The sequence below is a fragment of the Eleutherodactylus coqui genome, chromosome 6 (genome assembly GCF_035609145.1).
Source record: "Eleutherodactylus coqui strain aEleCoq1 chromosome 6, aEleCoq1.hap1, whole genome shotgun sequence".
Lineage (NCBI taxonomy): Eukaryota > Metazoa > Chordata > Amphibia > Anura > Eleutherodactylidae > Eleutherodactylus > Eleutherodactylus coqui.
In genome coordinates this window covers 182,495,044-182,517,313 of record NC_089842.1, presented here as the reverse complement: position 1 = coordinate 182,517,313, position 22,270 = coordinate 182,495,044, and positions in this window count along the sequence as shown.

Here is a 22,270-nt window from a genome sequence, read left to right as displayed (position 1 = left end):
TTTATAATTTGCATATCATTAACATGTCTATCAATCCTGTGATCTCCATAATTCCATGCCTTTTCCTTCTCGGTGTTGAAGTTTCAATATTGAGGAGTGTAACTTACAATTACTAATGATTTTTTCAAATATAGTGTATATGATTGTAATACTGTGAATACCACTTTAATTTGTATTTTTGCACACGGCATGCTGTTTGCTTTCTTAAAAATGTAGATTTTGTGACATTTTGGTGTCTGTGCTATATATTTTTATCACAACTGAGAATGGCTGCTAAATATAGTGTGGCTTTTGCTGAAGTCGCTTGTGGTAGATATAAACTTTGCACAGCTTGATTGATTATGTAACACACCTTTTGTCCTTGGCAAGTGATTGTTATTTCCTGCATTCATATGTCTAAAAAGTTAAAGGCCGTTTACACTGGACGATTATGGCTAAAAATTCGCTAATCGGCGATCGTTTTAGCGATAATCAGTGCGTGTAAATGGGCGCAGGGCACCCACATTTGGGGCATTTTCAGTGATCATTAAAATCAAGCTCACTTGATTTTAAGGATCACTTTTATCAGTCGTTCTCCACGGGGGAGTGCAGATAGCATTGTTCTTTTACATAGACTTTTACATTTGTAAAAATTAAATTTAAAACCAAATTTTGGTATCTTTAGTTCCAGTGATTTTATGAAGGTATATGTTACAATTCGTAGCCACCATCTTGCCTTACCTTTTTTCCAGTGGCGGCCACAGCACATGCTATCCTCCTGTCTTAGAAAAGGCCTTCTATCAGTATCGCTCCACTACCTGAAGGGTGCACACACAGAGCCAGCACGCAACCTGTAATTCTGTCCCCCGCCAATCCCACAATACCTTTGATTATATCAAGCACTTTTACCCTAAGGAAAGTACCTAAGCTTTTTGGGTGTCTTGTCCAGCTGGAGTGTGCTGCTTCTTTGTGCTTATTTCCTAGTTACTGGCTCTCATTTCATCCTGACTATTTTGCATTCTTGACTCCTGACCTCGACTTGTTATAGTGGCCATTCTTCTGGCTGCTGCCTGCCCCGACTCCTGGCCCATTTGTACTGTGCTGAACCTGCTATGTGTGCCCACTTTCCTGGACTGTCTCTCATGTTGATATGATGCTGCCTGTCTACATTCCTAAATCCTTTGACTATTTTTCTGTTCGCAAGCTCAAATACTGCATTCTGGTCTCTAGTTGCATCAGCAGCCACATAACTGGGACCACTTCTAGAGTAATGGCTTGGGGGCTGCACAGCGAAGCCAAGATCCCGACTGGTGAAAGAGTGAAGATTGGGTTCTTCAAGTGTTGCCACTAGATTTGGCTGAAAGCCAAACTAGTGTGTGGCATAGCGGAATACAGAAAAATTACATAATGATGCAAAATAACATGGCGATGGTGTATAAATGCTGGGTGGCCTTATGACAATGTGCCAGGTGTTTACTTTGAGAAAATGGGTATGGGGGTTTGGTATGAGTGCTTTATTTTATAATTTAGCTTTTATTTGTACATGTCAAAAAAAATGAAAATTGTCCCAGCTACAAGAGGTGCAAAGGCTCTAAAATAAATAATTTAAAAAATCCCTGGAAATGAAAGGGTTGTGAAACTAAAATGTAAAGCAATTGTCCATTGTACTCTATAGATTAGGGAATTGGGGATCTTTCACACGGACTAGAATTATGTCGCAGAACGCACCGCAAGCTGCCGTAAATTTTGCACCAAAATCCATAGGCTGTCTGCAGATTTTGATGCTGAATTGAAAATGGCTTGAAACTTGCATTAGACCAGTTAGACCTGCGTATTTTCATGGGGAAATGCTCAGCTGCGGATTTTGCTGCGTCCTGCGGTGTAATTCCATCCCATGTGAAAGGTCCCCCAAGGACAGGTGATCATTAACCGCTTAAGAACACAGGACATACAGTTACCATTTACGTCCTGTGCGTTTGGGGTTTGTATAGAGGGGGACCAGGAGCTGATCCAATGCGGGTGCCCGCTGTTTCTCACAGCTGACACCCGTTGTTACACTGCCTGACTGCCGGGCGAATGAGTGATCGTAGGAACGTTTGAGCCCGATTATCGCCCGGTGTAAAATGGCCTTTAGTTATATCTAGGCAAAACTAGTTCTCTACTGAGCACCAATGGACTGATCTTGTATGCACTGTAATATGTCTTGCACGTTGCCAGGAGGGGATTCTGTGTGCAGTTGTACAGCCTCCTACAGCTCCTATTCAAGTCTATAAAGAGAATACTGATAGGACTGCTTCTTTCTTTAGATGTAGCTATCTGATCCCCTCAATCAGTGATTGACGCAATTGGTCCAATGTACCATCTCACTTATTAATATACTAACATCTCTCAGCACTGCAAAAGTTAACTACAATTCTGAGACTATGAATTCTATGTATTATTAATAATGACTTCTTGGAGTTCACAACAGTATATCGGAAGAGCAGCGATCTTGTGTTTATCTATTTGACTAATGACAGTGCCATAATTACACCGCAAATAGAGAAATGAGGCAGCCTAACAAATTACCTGATGCTTCAAGAACGGTCAAATAGTCTTATCAGCGCCTCACATTAGATTCTGATTGTAGAACTCCCCAAAGCTTCCACTTATTACATAATGGCTGAAGGCTTTTTAGCAGTGTTTAAGCAATCACTCTTGCCACTTACTATACGTATTTTAAGAGGATTTTCTGCTTCTCATCTGATTAATGCATGATAAAATATGAATATAGCGCAGAGAAATTAGGTCACATTCTTGTGTCAAAGTGGCTTTTATCAGTAAATGTCTTTAATTTTTTAGCAAAAAAGAAGCTGTTGTTTTTAGCAAACTTCCCGTATTACAAAAATGGACATTACCATCTATCTATGCAACAAAATCAAGCAGTAATCATTTGAACAAGTTATAATCTACTGTAGCACTGCAATACTGCACTGGATTATTAGACCATTGAAAGCTTTTTTGATTCCAGACTGTACACATTATATTGAAAAATTGTATAGATTTCCAGATTCGAATACTATGCATGATTATTGCTTTAAAGGCAACCTGTCACTTCGCTACAGCACCGTCAACTAATTTATGGTGCTGTTAAGGAAGGCGACGGGGAGCCGAGTGATATATATATTTTTTATATTCACCCGCTCTCCGGTTCCCAGGGTGCCTGCCACTGACGGAGCGCTCTCATTCAGTATAGAGGCTACTCTCCTCACTCTTGGCAGTACTACACCAAGAGAAAGGAGAGAAGCAGCCTGCAGAGCGTTCGGAACATCTAACGTTAACTAACTGAGAGACCTAATGCCTAGGTGCTGTTGGCTGAACATTCAGGGAAGGGGAAATCCAGAGAAGGGACTACAAACTTTAGGGGCCACAGAGGGAATGCCAGCATTTTGTAGTGTTACAGAGGCAGCCACAGCACGTTTTGTGGCCACAGAGGGGATGTTAGCACTTTGTGGGGCAAGGAGAAGGCCCTTTCTTGTTCCAACAGGACTGTTCATTTGTGCGCAATACAAGATTGATAAATACATTGGGTGGCAAGTTTGGCGTAAAAGAACTAGAGATACTGCACAGAGCCCAGACCTCAACCTGATCAAACACCTTTGGGATGAATTGGAACACTGACTGCAAAGCTAGATGTTCAACATTAGTATCTGACCCTACAAATGCTCTTTTAGCAAAATACACAAAAATTCCCACAGACTCTATCAAAAATCTTATGGAAAGCCTTCTCTGAAGAGCAAAGACTGCAAAAAGAGGTAAAACTCCACGTTAATACCCATAATTAACAGGAAGTCCTACAAGCTCATGTAGGTGCGATAATCAGGTGTCCACATACTTTTGGCCACAGTGTACGTGGAATGATGTACCTCTACTCTAAATTATAAGAATATTAAAAGTTACCGCCACTGGTCAAGTGCCTTTATACAGGTCATTGATCTCCAAGGTAAGTCCTAATATTCTTTATTATTATATATGGTAGGGAGATATACTATTCCTTATACTCAAGTGCGACAGAAGCTCTTTTTAAACAGTAAGGGGAAGCTTCCTGTCTACTATTGATTGAAGAGCAAAATAAAAAGTTCACAAGAAAGTCCACTCTTTATGACATGACTTAGTAAATACAATGTTTTATTCATTTTTCGTGTGTGATTATCTTATAAAAGCAGCAAATCTTGCAGGTGGAAAACAAGTATATTGATTGCGGTAAAAGCGCTGACAAATTTTTACATTTCCATATTTACATACACTAGAGGGAAGCTTTGTCATTTTTCTCTCCATTTAGTCATAGTAGTGAGATAGGTGCCATCTCCCTAGAATGAATATGAAGTCTCAATTGTCACATCATCTGAAAAAGAAAAAAAAACTTTTGAGCTCTAAACAATTTTAAAAGCTTTGCCATCCACATTCAGTGAACACACTACTGAATCCCATGAATAAAAATGAGGGACAAGATGAGAGACATTTCCATTTCAACAAAATTTTTTTAAAGGCTTCTCTTCAATATACTCTTGTGGACCCAGAATATTACCTATTAACTCTAGTCTATGCTCACCAGCCATTTCTCATGTTAAGTATGCCGCCAACATTGCGTTGCTGGTAAGAACAAATAGTTTATTTTATTTGAGAACATACAGTAAGACTACTTGCTGCACAACTTCAATTGATTTGCATTTATTTTTCCTCTGCTGTACATTTTAATTTACATCTGTTTTAGACCTGAGCTTCACCGGTGAACAACATTTTAAGGTTTGTACGGTGGTTTAATTTTCAGATAACGTAAAATAACGTTAGCAATATGTTGCTTTACTTATCTGGCACACATCTTGAATTACAGAATGTATTATGGACCATTCCCATTCTCAGCTCCACTAGTTTTTCTTTATTCTGTGTCTATTCAGAGTTTAAGGGGTTGTCCTGGATTGGAAAAACATGGCTGCTTTCTTCAAGAAACAGCACCTCACTGTTTCCTGTCCATAGTTTGTACGAGTGTTAAGGCAGAAGAAAAACTGGTATATGGCGCAACCTTCCAATAAAGAAAGTAAAAGGACAAAAAAAATACCAAATTTCTCATTTATGTATAATATGAACCAGCAATAAAGTACGTTTCAAGGCACAGAGCCTCTTCCTCAGTTAAGCTGGGCTTGACACAGCTCAGTCCAGGCTTTTATATAGCTGTACTTACCCCAGAATAATTAAGGAAGGGGATCTGTGCCTTGAAATGTGCTTTACTGCCGATTCTTATTATTAATAAAAGAAAAGTTGGATGATATACCATAGCATGTTAGGCTAAAAAAAGACATATGTCCATCTAGTTCAGCCTGTTATTCCCGCTATGTAGTAGTTTTCCTCACACATCATTACTTCCAGTTGGTCAGATTTCTAGCATTAGTCATCATACAGTCTAGCAGGTATTGGTTATTTTTTATTTTAAGTACATCCCTATTAACTGTCCTGTCAGTGCTAATGGTACTAACCTCCTACTGCTCCACTCCTATTTCCATTACTTAGTTCGAGGTCTACACTGTTTTCCCCTCTATCTCTTTGGTTGCCCCCACCCCCAGTCCCTCCTTCAACCTAGATGGCCCAGTTCTCCAGGAACCCAAGCTCCTCCTACATGCACCACCCCTTGAGTCAGTTGTTTACCTCCATAATCTCCTGCTGCCTTTCTGGTGTGGCATGTGATACAGGTATTTCAGAAAGTACTACTTTGGAGGTCCCCGCCCTAAGCTTACACCTTAGTTCCCTGAAATTGTTTTTAAGGACCTTCCAACTGTCTTTAACTTTGTGATTCCTGCCAATGTGTACCATGACCATTGTATCCACACCAGGCCCCTCCACCCCTAATAATTGCATCTCCTACTAGCAGGACCTCTCTAGCCTGCCCTGTACTCCTATTCCCCTTACTGGAGCTGACATCCCCGATTATGGCTCACTTTCGCTTGTTTGTACGAAATTTGAGCAATAATCATTGTATGTAAAAGGGCCTTTAGAATGCAGCCATGCACACTCACTCAGCTAGTATTGCAGCTCAGCTGTATTGAAGTGAATGGAGAGTATAAACTGTGAGGAGTATAGTGAAACCTAACGTTGCTACTGGCATCCACCAGTTGGAGTCGAGTGTTAGAGGCTGTGTTGCTGCAAATGCCAAGTATGGTGCCTTTGTAGAGGTGTGCAACCATGATGTGATCTTCACTAAGAAACTATAACCACCATGCTCATTGGTGCATGCTAAGTAAACATCCGTTTTGTTTAACCATGTTGCGTCTATATAATTCTCTGCACCATTTTCGAGTGAGGTCCAGTTCACGTACTGTTGCGTAAAAACCCATAAGTACTGATCCTCTTACATGTACACTCTAATTTACCTGCACCATCATGGAAAGGAGACTGTAAAATTTATTTCTGCAGTATAATAGCTCTACTTTGACCATGGTGATCTGAAGGTTCGAGTGTTGTCACTGCCATATAGATACTAAAATGCATTCCCATACTGGCCATGTAGAACCATCCTTTGAACTCGTACTGCAAAGCAATATAAATGAACTTATAGATCCCTTTTAAAGACCCATAAGCACTCAGTATGCTGCCATATGGTGCCTTTGTGAACCAACTGCATATTAATCCCAACAAACAATGTGTATAGTGCTTAATATGTGATTCAAGTACTGTACGGTGAGCATTTTACTACATGTCCATGCAACACAAATCCATAACAAGCCCATCTGTATACAAGCCCTTACTTGCTTATCATATAAAGCGACTATAAAAAAAATAGTCCTAGAGAATTTGCGACAGACACGGCAACATTGAGATACAATATCTGAACACTCTATGAAAGCCAAGTCATAGATCGTCAGGATTTGTGGATGTTGTCCAGATTCATGTTTTTGTCCTTGGAAATATGTTTTTTAATATAAGTATGATTTACAATCCTGTGAGCTGCCTTTTAGCAGGTGATATCTGGATTGTGAAGGTCACTGAAAGCACAAAACTGAATGTATGTAATTTGTCTTAGTTCAAAATAGAATCTGCAATTCAGATGCATACAACCCCATTTATGTGTGAGGCTTCAGACGTTACCACCAGCCTCAGATCACTGACATAGACGCATCTCTGTGAGATCAGACAATGCTAATGATAGACCCAAAGTATATGTATCGTAATTAAACCTTGTGACAACGACAGAGTAAATTATAAAGGGCAGGAAGCTGCTTGTACGCTGTGTATAAATTAAAAAGATCGCTCTTTATGTTGTGGTTCTGTGATTGCAGAGTCAACTGAGCATTGAAATGAAGGAGAAGAGCAGAATGTAATTTTAGGAATAAAAGGAATTAGATTTGGCTTCTGAATGAGAAATCGCTAAACAAAATACAAACTCTTGGCAATTTTTCTGTATAATAGTGGCAATCAATGGCGTAAAACCTTGTGTGCTTTTCAAAACTAATGCGTGAGCACTGATGTCAAAAGCACCTATCAGGCAAACCGGGTTGTTGATTAGTGTACATAGATCGTAACTCCAAAATATGTATTCTGAGTATATGAGTGGTTTGACATTTGCGCTAGGGGTTCCGCTTTCCTGCTCCATTTGAGAAGCAGCTAAAATTTCCATTTGCTCATTTCTTTGTTATAACGATCTGAGCTAAAGACAAGTGACAACCAATATAACTGCCATTACATTTACCCTTACATCCAAACTGTGATTATGGTGTTAAAGTCTAGCATAACACATGCACACTCAATACTATACAGCTATCTTTCCATCCTCTTTCTGATTAGCTGCTAGTCCCATTCCTCCTCACTGTTGATAAGAATAGAAGATTCACCCAGAGTAAATTGCTGCCCTCTGTAATAGTAGCTTTATCTGCTCTCCTCCACCATTCCCATGCCATGTCATACAGCCCTCTGTAATAGTAGCTTTCTCTGCTCTGCTCCATCATCCCCAGGCCATGTCATACAGCCCTCTGTAATAGTAGCTTTCCCTGCTCTGCTCCACCATCCGCAGGCCTTGTCATACAGCCTTCTGTAATAGTAGCTTTCTCTGCTTTCCTCCACTATTCCGCGGGCCCTGTCATACAGCTCTCTGTAATAGCTCAGTGGAAAGGCAGTGAATGCTCAGGGAAGCAGCTAAAAAACAACCCATCAGTTTACTTTGACTGACATAATTTACTGAGATTTCAGTCCTCCAGTCTGCAGTGCCATAGAAAACAATGCAAACATAGAAATCAAACAATCAGAAATTTTTAATGAAAACCAATTACAAAAAGTCTTCATTTCCAAAAAGAAAAAAGTGAGAGTGCTAAGGTGCACATAGCTTTAAATGTTCAGATTTGGAGTAGTTGGAAGCTTCCGTGCCGGCCATCTGTAGTGCCCCTAATGCTGGTACTTGTAGAAAGTTTCAGTAATGCTTTGACACCCGGATGTCTTTTCAGCATACTGCAGAAAAGCTTTTGCCACTGAGAACAGCTGGAGAGCTACATGAGCCTGACTAAATGTTATATGGTGTATGCAGGCATGGCATACAGTATATAGCACTTGGTTTTGCCCCTGTGGTAGTGTGTCAGTCTAGAAATGCACTACCTTGAGCAGACCCTTTAGCCTACTCAGTGTGTATAGTATAGTCATCGTCTCTATTAGTATAGAGAAAAGGAAATACAGGTAAATAGATAATATTAGTGGATATAATGCACAGATAATAAATATTTACACACATTAGGGATATTCAGATAATATTTCGAGCCAGAAGAGGACGTTTTCTTCAAGCAGCATTAAGTATGTTATTTATATCTATAGCATTGCAGAGAGCAGCTTGCATTCTGAATTTCTGATTTATGAATCTAGCTGAAGACAAAACACTACAGTAATAATTTACAAACTAGAAAACTGCAGAATTGCAGCACAAATGCACTTTGGGATATTATGTCCCCAGGGCTGCAGAACTGAGGTGGCAGAATTATTTTGATGAATTAAGAAGGTGAAGGTGATTTTACGTGATCATTCCCATGTTTGTGGAAAGCCAGGTGCGTAAGTATAGTAGACTCATAGATAGCAGTTATACCCAGGCACTAGTGCTTGAGTATATACATATTTAAGTCCGTAGGTGAAAAATGGCTCCATAACTCCCATCAATTTCAGTAGGAAGCTGAGCAACACTTTTGTATTATATTTTCTGTCGACCACATTTTTACAGTGTAGGTCAATGTGCTATATTAGGTCAGTTTCACATCTATGTTGGAACCTCACAGCTCCGGCTCAAAATACCAGAAGAAAAAGCGCTGCATGCAGCACTTTTTCTTCAATCAGAAAGGTGGGTAACTGGGTAGAAAGTGGACGGACCCATTATAGTCAATAGGGTCCGTTGAGCGTTGTTCGGTTCTGTCCAGAGACAGAGCCCTTCGGCTGCGGGGATTCTCCTTTCTTGTTTTCACCGTAATTAAGCAAAAAACCACGGCACTCACTCAACCCCACCAGAGTAGAATACTCAGGGGGAGACGGATTAGAAAAAGATTATACTTTATAGCAAAAAGAATCTTTTTCTCTGTAGCGAAATTTTTTTTGAATAATGCAAAGCCACCAACAGGGCTATGGACATAGGCCCCTTTAGAGAATCCACAACACCTGCCATACAGCACTTTGGATTGCTTTTTGATTTTCTTGCATTTTTTACACTTCATATCATGGTCTAGTATTAACACTTTTTCTTTTCTTCTTTCTTTCTTTCCTTTTTTTCTTTCTCCTTCTCCTTCTTCTTGTTGTTTGGTTCTTCTCCCTTTTTTCCTCTTCTTTTTTTCCGTTTTGTTTTTTCTTCTTTTGTTTTTTCTCTCCCTTTTTCTTTTTTTTTCTTTCTCCTTTTTTCCCCCCTTTTTTTCTTCTCCCTTTTTTCTCTTTTTTATTTTTACTTTTTTTTCTACTTCTTTTTCCTTTTTTCCCTTTTTTTCTTCTTTTTCTTTCTCTTTTTTTCTTCTTTTTCCCCCTTTTTCCCTTTCCCTTCCTTTCCTTTTATTTTTCTTTTTTTCCCTTTTTTTCTTTTTTTCTCCCTTTTCCCTTTTTCTCGTCGTTTTAACATAATTTTATTTGCACCTTTAATGGTTTTGTCCTTATATAAAAACATCACACAATAAAATTATTTAACACCACTTTAAAGTTAAATCTATGTTTTTTTTTTAATATGGTCTTTTGTTTATTGAATTATACCGCTCTAAATAGTTGTCCATCTGTACTGATACCAGTCTGATCCTTGAATGTGCGGGAGTTGCGTCATTTGCAGTGCCTCACCGTGGCGACATGGTACCATTGAAGTCTTCTTGACATGCGCAGTACAGCATCGCTACCGATTGGCTGAGCGATGATTAACGCTGGGTCTTTATGGGCCTTGCGGCGCACACGTTGACGTCATTCCCCGACGTCCGCTGTTACGCCAAGCGCTTTGACATCAGTAGTCACGTGCTGACACGCCCCCATGCGGCATCACGCACCGATGTCATCCGCTATGTGTTGACACGTCTATATGCGTCACTACGCGGCCTGATAAGCCCTTTGTTTTGTGTACGCCGGTGCGTCTAGGCTATTTCGTGCTGATCGCTCCGCTAGTTATGTTGCATATGCTTATATCATCCTGTGATAGCACCTGTACAATAGCGGTAACCATACTATCTGGTACTGCGGTATGAATAAAAGTTTTCATTTATTCGGACAGCTTTGGGGGATAGTTTTTGCCCCTTGTTTTTTGCCTAATGCAAACCGGATATGACACTTTATGGGTGGAGCTTTGTTTATTACCACCCTTTCCCTATGCTATTTAAGAGCTAACAGCTGCACCCAGTGGGCATACGGACATGGATCTCATACTGTGTTTCATCAGTTTTGTGGTACGTAACATTCAGCTTTTAGTCTGTCCTTTCTGGTTTTAATTGTATTTCTTATGTAAATATTTTACATATGTTTGTATGTAGAGATATATATTCAGTGTTTATACACTTTTGTTATTGTCTTTGTAGGCTTGAAAAAGACCTTTGTAGGTCGAAACGTCGCCTAATTTTTAAACTATGAAACAATAAAGCATGTTCCTTTAGACAAGGAGTTTTTTTTGCATCACTATATGCTGCTACCCCTTTCTTGTTTTCAAACGGAACCCTGAGTGCAGATGTGAAACCACCCTTAGGTCTCCCTCGCACAGGCGTTTTCATTTCAATGGGGCTGCTCACACAGGGCTGAAAACGCAGCGTCTTCAACGCTGCGCTTTGACAGCGTTGCATGTTCTATTTTTGGATGCTTTAAGCCCTGCATCGCCCATTGAAATGAATGGGCAGAGGTTTCAGCACTGCTGAAAATGCGGCAAAACTTGGTGCCGCCTTTTTGGCAGCTTTAACCGCACACCGATTTTCGGGGGCAGGGCATGCAATATAAGCCCTACCCCAAAAATCAGTCCTAGATAGACTAGATAGAAAAAAAAGCAATACTCACCTAGCAGCAAACTCTAATTGGCTGAGACAGTCAATGAATAGCTGTGATTGGGCATTGAGCCAGCGCAGAGAACCAATCACAGCAATCTATTGCTGGAGGTGGGGTTCTCAAACCTCGTTTACAGCAATAGATCATCTGTCAGTGCAGGGGAAGCCCGGAGCAGCGGCAGAGACCAGCGAAACCAGCTGAATCTGCAGTAAACGCAGCATTGAAAAACGCTGTGTTTCTGCAAACGCCTGTGTAAGGGAGGCCTTAGGCCTCATGTCCACGGGGAAAATCAGGCCCGCCGCGGATTCTTCATGCAGACATGAGACCTAAAAAGAAGATTTACTTACTTGTCCGGATGCTGCGGATCTACCCTCCGTCGCGGATGTGCTCGGCATGTAGTGATCAATTGATAGAAACTGTAGGGGTGAGGGTCCTGCTCCAATGAGCTTACATACTACAGATAATGGGGTGATACAGAAGGTAAAGTGGCTGGAGATATGCATGGTATGGTGAGGTGGAGAGAGAGGGATGATCTACACAGACAATGGTCAGATTTAAACCGTGTGGTGGCTGAATCGGTATGACTACAGGGGGCAGTTGATGGTGGCTAGCAGGGATTGCAGTCTGTAGGACAAGGAGCAAGTTATCAGGTGGAGTACAGAGGGGTTTGGTTTAGGAGATATGGTATGTATTCCTGAAGAGGTGCGTTTCTAGAGCATGCCTGAAGCTTTGTGTGTCGATAGTTTTGGGTAGTGCGTTCTAGAGCATGCCTGAAGCTTTGTGTGTCGATAGTTTTGGGTAGTGCGTTCCAGAGCACTGGTACTGCTCTGGAGAAGCCTTGGAGGCAGGAAAGAAAGGTTTGAATTAAAGGGTCACCTAATCTGATTTCATTAGCGTAGCGGAGGGCGCGTTTTGGGTGGTGGATGGAGATGAGGATGAATGTAGGGCAGTTCGGGGCTATGAAGAGCTATATGGATGAAGGTAGTGAGTTTAAATTGAATTCTATATTTGACAGGCAGCCAGTACAGTGAATGGCACAGTGCAGAGGCGTCCGAGTAGCGTCTGGATAGGAAGATAAGCCCGGCTACCGCATTCAGGACAGATTGGAGGGGGGATAGTTTGGTGCAGGGGAGGCCAATCAGCAGCAATAATTGAGCCGAGAGTGGATGAGGGCAACAGTGAGCATTTTTTGCATATCCATGGTGAGAAAGTCCACAGAAATCTCATTAGTTTCCAATGGGTGAGAAAAAAAATTCTGACTTTTAACTTTTGCTATTGAAAATATATGAGATTTTTCATGCTTGTGAAAATTGCATGTTCAGCGTAGCGATGTGATTTTCTCGCAAGTCACAATGCTCTTGCAGTGAATATCTCAATTTAAGAAGCAAAAAATCAGTCCAAGTTTATTGGATCTAAATCGCACACGCCCTTGTGAATGCACGCTAAGGGACACACTCTACTTTTACCAAACTTCCTCAGGTGCAACTTCATTACTTGTGGCACCCTTTCTCTGCTAACCAGGGTAGCACAGAGCTCTCTAGTGGCTCTATTCAGAACCATCTCATCACAGGACAAACTAGACAAAAGTAATGAATCATGAGTAAGTAATGTTAGTTGATTGGTTAGAATATTGCTAAACACATTAGCAGTTACTGTAAAACGATAATAACAATAACCTGTACAAGTTCCTCCAACTCTGAAAAAAATCACAAGCCCTGAAAAAAGTGCCTTATTTTTACAGACTGCCGAGGAATTTCCGGATGGTAACCCTGGGCTGCACTTTTCCTTAATTACCATGTGTCCTGTTTAATATAAGAACTATTTTGTGGTTATTGGGTACATTCTAGGATCCTATGCCAGTGAGTTATTTACCCAATTTTATGCAATGAATTTTATTACGGAATAACATATCTATTCTTGAGTTTTGTCGATCACATGGAATGTAGTTCAGGAATCACTCTAATGTTTTAATAGGAGTAACTCCAAAGAAACAGAAATTAATACTTAAACGATAATATAGTAAGACGATATGTGCAAGTCTTTCCTCTAAGCGGTACGACCAGTTCTGTCTCATATGGGTCAATAACTCCCATAACAGCTTTCCTCCGCTTTATCACATCACAAATTCTGTCAATAATTCTCCTCCCAGCTCCATCTCTTAGGATGTGTGAAATGAGTCTTGGAACAATAAAGATTTCTAAATTATGAGATATCGCAAAGCATGAATGGAAGCTGCTGACCCTTGAATGGTCAGTTCCCAGGAATATAGGACAGCAGGAATACGGTTAATAGACAAGCCTATGATAGTCATTATAGAAGACACTTGCCTCAGGAATAACAATGTACAAAACAGACATAATGATTCTGATCCATTTTTTTCCTCCAGTAGAATGCAAAAAGTAAAAAAAAATATACAGTACATTCAAGTTTTGGCTTGCAGCATATACACTTTTTGTCCAAAAAAATCAAGCCCTTAGAAGAAGTTGTCATTTTGCTGCAAAACTCAGCATTCAGTTACATCTCAGGCTGATAAGCGAATAATTAGAGTTGTGGTGTGATTAGATGATTGGTCTCGCCACCTGAGGCCCTAAAAATGCTTCCCCCCTTGACCTATAAAAAGGCTCTCAGAGACTACTTGTGTGTAGTGACCTCTTTTTCAGCTTGTGTAGAGCTTGTTTACTAGAGATGAGCGAGTGTACTCGTCCGAGCTTGATGCTCGTTCGAGTATTAGGGTGTTCGAGATACTCGTTACTCGAGACGAGCACCACGCGATGTTTGAGTTACTTTCACTTTCATCTCTGAGACATTTGCGCGCTTTTCGGGCCAATAGAAAGACATGGGAGGCATTTTAACTTCCTCCTGTGATGTTCCAGCCCTATACCACCCCTCTGCAGTGAGTGGCTGGCGAGATCAGATGACACCCGAGTATTTAAATCTGCCCCGCCCACGGCTCGCCACAGATGCATGGTGACAGAGATCAGGGAAAGTGCTGTCTTGCTGTAGCTGCTATAGGGAAAGTGTTCGGTCTTATTTTAGTCTTCAAGAACCCCAACGGTCCTTCTTAGGGCCACATCTGACCGTGTGCAGTACTGTTGAGGCTGCTTTTAGCAGTGTTGCACAATTATTTTTTTTTGTATATCGGGCGTGCAGACCATTGCGTCCTCAGTCTGCAGTCATTGTACAGAGTATAGGGGCAGTACTGGTGAGGCAGGGACAGTGGGAAAGGTGAAAGAGATATACTGTCTATATAGGCAGTGGGCTTTTTAAAAAAAATTGGGGAAAAATACTATCTTTGGGCTGCCTGTGACCGTCTTCAGTGTACTGCGTGTCTTCAGGGGGTAGTAGTCCTAATTAATACGCAGCTAAGCGTTACAGCAGGCATGCACAAAATTGTTTCCTGGCTCTGCTGTGCCCGTTACATCACCGCCGTCATAGCGCCAGAGGGAAACAGTATACAATAGATACGCTGCATACAGTATCTGTCTGGTGTTTCAGCTCACCATTTAAAAAAATTGAAGCAAAATACTTAAGGCCTACCACTGCCCTTTGGCCACTTGACTGCTTCTGCGCTGTGAATTCCACTAGCTCAGTCCTACGCACCTACGTCTCACTGCAGGCGTGCGCAAAATTGTTTCCTGGCTCTGCTGTGCGTTCCGTAAGCGAAGTCAGCCTCCAACCACAGGCCAATAAGCGGCACATTTAATTACAGCGTTCTGTTTCTGCTCTACTCGTAATACACCATGCTGAGGGGTAGGGGTAGGCCTAGAGGACGTGGACGTGGGCGAGGACGCGGAGGCCCAAGTCAGGGTGTGGGCACAGGCCGAGCTCCTGATCCAGGTGTATCGCAGCCGACTGCTGCGGGATTAGGAGAGAGGCAAGTTTCAGGGGTCCCCAGATTCATCTCACAATTAATGGGTCCACGCGGTAGACCTTTATTAGAAACTGAGCAGTGTGAGCAGGTCCTGTCGTGGATGGCAGAAAGGGCATCCAGCAATCTATCGACCACCCAGTCTTCGACGCCGTCCACAGCTGCAACTCTGAATCCTCTGGCTGCTGCTCCTCCTTCCTCCCAGCCTCCTCACTCCATGAAAATGACACATTCTGAGGAGCAGGCAGACTCCCAGGAACTGTTCTCGGGCCCCTGCCCAGATTGGGCAGCAATGGTTCCTCTCCCACCAGAGGAGTTTATCGTGACCGATGCCCAACCTTTGGAAAGTTCCCGGGGTCCGGGGATGAGGCTGGGGACTTCCGGCAACTGTCTCAAGAGCTTTCAGTGGGTGAGGAGGACGATGACGATGAGACACAGTTGTCTATCAGTGAGGTAGTAGTAAGGGCAGTAAGTCCGAGGGAGGAGCGCACAGAGGATTCGGAGGAAGAGCAGCTGGACTATGAGGTGACTGACCCCACCTGGTTTGCTAAGCCTACTGAGGACAGGTCTTCAGAGGGGGAGGCAACTGCAGCAGCAGGGCAGGTTGGAAGAGGCAGTGCGGTGGCCAGGGGTAGAGGCAGGGCCAGACTGAATAATCCACCAACTGTTTCCCAAAGCGCCCCCTCGCACCATGCTACCCTGCAGAGGCCGAGGTGCTCAAAGGTGTGGCAGTTTTTCACTGAGAGTGCAGACGACCGACGAACTGTGGTGTGCAAGGTTTGTCTCGCCAAGATTAGCCGTGGAGCCACCACCACCAGCCTCACCACCACCAGCATGCGCAGGCATATGATGGCCAAGCACCCCACAAGGTGGGACGAAGGCCGTTCACCGCCTCCGGTTTGCACCACTGCCTCTCCCCCTGTGCCCCAACCTGCCACTGAGATCCAACCCCCCTCTCAGGACACAGGCACGACCGTCTCCCGGCCTGCACCCACACCTCCACCTCCGCTGTCCTCGGCCCCATCCCGCAATGTCTCTCAGCGCAGCGTCCAGCCGTCGATAGCGCAGCTGTTTGAGCACAAGCGCAAGTACGCCGCCACGCACCCGCACGCTCAAGCGTTAAACGTGCACATAGCCAAATTGATCAGCCTGGAGATGCTGCCGTATAGGCTTGTGGAAATGGAGGCTTTCAAAAACATGATGGCGGCGGCGGCCCCGCGCTACTCGGTTCCCAGTCGCCACTACTTTTCCCGATGTGCCGTCCCAGCCCTGCACGACCACGTCTCCCGCAACATTGTACGCGTCCTCACCAACGCGGTTACTGCCAAGGTCCACTTAACAACGGACACGTGGACAAGCACAGGCGGGCAGGGCCACTATATCTCCCTGACGGCACATTGGTCGAATTTAGTGGAGGCTGGGACCGAGTCAGAGCCTGGGACCGCTCACATCCTACCCACCCCCAGAATTGCGGGCCCCAGCTCAGTGCTGGTATCTGCGGCGGTGTATGCTTCCTCCACTAAACCACCCTCCTCCTCCTCCTACGCAACCTCTGTCTCGCAATCAAGATGTGTCAGCAGCAGCACGTCGCCAGCAGTCCGTGTTGTGCAGCGTGGCAGCACAGTGGTGGGCAAGCGTCAGCAGGCCGTGCTGAAACTACTCAGCTTAGGAGAGAAGAGGCACACGGCCCACAAACTGCTGCAGGGTCTGACAGAGCAGACCGACCGCTGGCTTTCGCCGCTGAGCCTCCAACCGGGCATGGTCGTGTGTGACAACGGCCGTAACCTGGTGGCGGCTCTGCAGCTCGGCAGCCTCACGCACGTGCCATGCCTGGCCCACGTCTTTAATTTCGTGGTTCAGCGCTTTCTGAAAAGCTACCCACGCTTGTCAGACCTGCTCGGAAAGGTGCGCCGGCTCTGCGCACATTTCCGCAAGTCCCACACGGACGCTGCCACCCTGCGCACCCTGCAACATCGGTTTCATCTGCCAGTGCATCGACTGCTGTGCGACGTGCCCACACGGTGGAACTCTACGCTCCACATGTTGGCCAGGCTCTATGAGCAGCGTAGAGCTATAGTGGAATACCAACTCCAACATGGGCAGCGTAGTGGGAGTCAGCCTCCTCAATTCTTTACAGAAGAGTGGGCCTGGTTGGCAGACATCTGCCAGGTCCTTGGAAACTTTGAGGAGTCTATCCAGGTGGTGAGCGGCAATGCTGCAATCATTAGCATCACCATTCCTCTGCTATGCCTCTTGAGAAGTTCCCTGCAAAGCATAAAGGCAGACGCTTTGCGCTCGAAAACGGAGGCGGGGGGAGACAGTATGTCGCTGGATAGTCAGAGCACCCTCATGTCTATATCTCAGCGCGTTGAGGAGGGGGAGGAGGAGGAGGAGCATGAGGAGGAGGGGGAAGAGACAGCTTGGCCCACTGCTGAGGGTACCCATGCTGCTTGCCTGTCATCCTTTCAGCGTGTATGGCCTGAGGAGGAGGAGGAGGATCCTGAAAGTGATCTTCCTAGTGAGGACAGCTATGTGTTGCGTACAGGTACCCTGGCACACATGGCGGACTTCATGTTAGGATGCCTTTCTCGTGACCCTCGCGTTACACGCATTCTGGCCACTCCGGATTACTGGGTGTACACACTGCTCGACCCACGGTATAAGGAGAACCTTTCCACTCTCATACCCGAAGAGGAAAGGGGTTCGAGAGTGATGCTATACCACAGGACCCTGGCGGACAAACTGATGGTAAAATTCCCATCCGACAGCGCTAGTGGCAGAAGGCGCAGTTCCGAGGGCCAAGTAGCAGGGGAGGCGCGGAGATCAGGTAGCATGTACAGCGCAAGCAGGGGAACACTCTCCAAGGCCTTTGCCAACTTTATGGCTCCCCAGCAAGACTGTGTCACCGCTCCCCAGTCAAGGCTGAGTCGGCGGGAGCACTGTAAAAGGATGGTGAGGGAGTACGTAGCCGATTGCACGACCGTCCTCCGTGACGCCTCTGCTCCCTACAACTACTGGGTGTCGAAGCTGGACACGTGGCCTGAGCTCGCGATGTATGCCCTGGAGGTGCTTGCTTGTCCTGCGGCTAGCGTCTTGTCAGAGAGGGTGTTTAGTGCGGCTGGGGGAATCATCACGGATAAGCGTACCCGCCTGTCAACTGACAGTGCCGACAGGCTTACACTCATCAAGATGAACAAAGCCTGGATTTCCCCAGACTTCTCTTCTCCACCAGCGGACAGCAGCGGTACCTAAACAATACGTAGGCTGCACCCGCGGATGGAAGCATCGTTCTCTATCACCATAAAAAACGGGGACCTTTTAGCTTCATCAATCTGTTTATTATATTCATCCTCCTCCTCCTGCTCCTCCTCCGGAAACCTCACGTAATCACGTTGAACGTGCAGATTTTCTTAGGCCCACAAGGCTCAGTCATATAACTTTTGTAAATAATGTTTATACGTTTCAATTCTCATTAAAGCGTTGAAACTTGCACCTGAACCAATTTTTATTTTAACTGGGCTGCCTCCAGGCCTTGTTACAAATTAAGCCACATTAACCAAAGCGATTAATGGGTTTCACCTGCCCTCTTGGTTGGGCATGGGCAATTTTTCTGAGGTACATTAGTACTGTTGGTACACCAATTTTTTTGGGCCCTCGCCTACAGTGTAATCCTAGTAATTTTTATGGGCTTCGCCTGCACTCATGCTACAGCAAGGTGTGTGGGGTTGGCCCACACTTTTGCTACATAAATGTAACTGGGGCCTTGTCTATACTGCAACTACTGAAATGTGAAAGAGATTGTTATCTGCCTAAACTGCTGCAACGGGAATGTTACTGTGGCCTGTCTTGACTGCTACTACTACTGAAATGGAACTAATACTGTGCTCCCCCTATACTGCTGCTTCGGAATTGTTACTGGGGCCTGTCTCGACTGCTACTACTAGTGAAATGGAACTAATACTGTGCTCCCCCTATACTGCTGCTTCGGAATTGTTACTGGGGCCTGTCTTGACTGCTACTATTACTGAAATGGAACTAAGACTGTGCTCCCCCTATACTGCTGCTTCGGAATTGTTACTGGGGCCTGTCTGGACTGCTACTTCTACTGAAATGGAACTAATACTGTGCTCTCCCTTTAATGCTGCTAGTGATATGTTACTGGGGCCTGTCCCTAATGCTACCGCTGAAATGTTACTAATTCTGGGCTCTGCCTATACCGCTGCTAATGCTATGTCACTGGGGTGTGGAAACGGAGGCTTCCCAAAGACATGATGGTGGTGAGGCCATTTCCCACCAACACGGTTACTGTTAAGGTGCATATAACCACGGACACGTGGAGAGGACACGTAGTGCCTCAAAAACATCCCCCTCCTCCTCCAACAATGAAAACATTCTTGCCAAATACCTTTGCATTGGTCCGTCTGGTGGCAGTCCAAGAATTTCACCTTTACCGACACAACAAGAGAGCCCACCCACCATCCCCCCGCCACGGCCCACTTAATCCTGGCCACATTCTGAAAACCAACTAAATAAAACCACGCTACTAGGTCCGCAGTCGCCACCACATTCCCACCAACGCGGTTACTGTTAAGGTACATATTACCACTCTGACTGGGGCATGCACTGTGGGCCGAAGCACACCTGTATTGTATGAGACGTTAGCTCTGCTGAGCAGGGCACTGCAATGGGACACGTTTATGTACCGCCGGTGGGTTCCAGGGAGCCACCCATGCTGTGGGTCCACAGGGACTTCACATTAGGGATTTGTACCTGCCAGTGTCTATGTATTAAAAACCCCGGTCAGACTGGGGCATGCAATGTGGGCCGAAGACCACCTGCATTTAATCGGACGTTACCTCAGCTGTGATGGGCAATGCAATGGGATATATTTATGTACCGCCGGTGGCTTCCTGGGACCCACCCATGCTGTTGGTCCACACGGAGTTGTAACTGCATGTGTCTACTTATAAAGAACCCCAGTCTGACTGGGGCATGCAGTGTGGGCCGAAGCCCACCTGCATTAAACCTCACGTTACCTCAGCTGTGCTGGGCACTGCAATGGGATTTATTTATGTACCGCCAGTGGGTTCCAGGGAGCCACCCATGCTGTGGGTCCACAGGGACTTCACATTTGGGATTTGTACCTGCCAGTGTCTATGTATTAAAAACCCTGGTCAGACTGGGGCATGCAGTGTGGGCCGAAGACCACCTGCATTTAATCGGACGTTACCTCAGCTGTGATGGGCAATGCAATGGGATATATTTATGTACCGCCGGTGGCTTCCTGGGACCCACCCATGCTGTCGGTCCACACAGAGTTGTAACTGCATGTGTCTACTTATAAAGAACCCCAGTCTGACTGGGGCAAGCAGTGTGGGCCAAAGCCCACCTGCATTTAATCTGACGTTAGCTCTGCTGTCCAGGGCACTGCAATGGGGTTTGTTTATGTACCGCCGGTGGGTTCCAGGGAGCCACCCATGCTGTGGGTGCACACGGAATTCCCATTGCGGAGTTGTACCTGCCTGTGACTATTTATAAAAAACCCCGGTCTTACTGGGGCATGCAGACCCCTTGACAGAATGAATAGTGTATGGCACATGGGTTCCCCATTGCTATGCCCACGTGTGCAGCTCCTGATGGAGGTGGCACAGGATTGGATTTCTCATTGCTTCTGTACAGCATTGTGGGCTATTGCCCTGCACCTTTTAAAGAGGGTCGCTGCCTGGCCCTGCCAACCCTCTGCAGTGTGTGCCTCCAGTTCCTCCTCATGGCAGACGCACTTATAAATAGACATGAGGGTGGTGTGGCTATGAGGCCAGCATGTGGCATGAGGGCAGCTGAAGGCTGCGCAGGGACACTTTGGTGTGCGCTGTGGACACTGGGTTGTGCGCGCGCGGGGGGGGGGGGATTGGGCAGCATGTAACCCAGGAGAAGTGGCAGCGGAGTGTCATGCAGGCAGTGATTGTGCTTTGTTGGAGGTAGTCTGGTGCTTAGCTAAGGTATGCCTTGCTAATGAGGGTATTTCAGAAGTAAAAATTGTTGGGAGGGGGGGGCCCACTCTTGCCGCTATTGTGGCTTAATAATGGGACCTGGGAACCTGAAATGCAGCCCAACATGTAGCCCCTCGCCTGCCCTATCCGTTTCTGTGTCGTTTCCAGCACTTTCTTGGGTTTTGCAGATTTTCACAAATGAAAACCTTAGCGAGCATCGGCGATATACAAAAATGCTCGGGTCGCCCATTGACTTCAATGGGGTTCGTTACTCTAAATGAACCCTCGAGCATCGCGAAAAGTTCATCTCGAGTAACGAGCACCCGAGCATTTTGGTGCTCGCTCATCTCTATTGTTTACCAATAGATACCTCTACGATGCAATTGAAGAGATTTCACCCCATTAACAGAGTTTGAGAGGGGTGCATTATTGAAATGTGAGAAGCTGGCTGGTCATATCAACAAATCGCGTCCACCTGGGCCATTTTGACCAGACTTTTAGGAGGTTTGGGACCAGTGGATGCAGGAGGGTACACACACAAGGCGACCAGGCTCAGGTTACCTGAACAGACCACCAGTAGAAAGGATTGTTTGGTAAGCACAAGCATCTCCAATTGTTGTATTGTCCACCATCCAGACACAGGTCACACCATTGTCACATGTCCCTGTGTCTGTCTGAACCATTACTAGGTGATTGGCTAAAGGACTTTTAGTCTCATGGCACTCCTTGCGTGTACTGCCTTTGATACCTACCCACTGTTACTTCTGTTTGCAGTGGTGTCGTGAATGTTAAAATTGGACTGCTACCGAGTGGAACCACGTTGTCTTCCACGATGAATCCAGGTCTAGTTTGCCCACTGATGATGGTCATGTTCGTATCTGGAAACCTACAAGTGATTACCTTAATTCTGCCTTGCTGTGGAGCGGCACACTGCCCCTACTGCTGG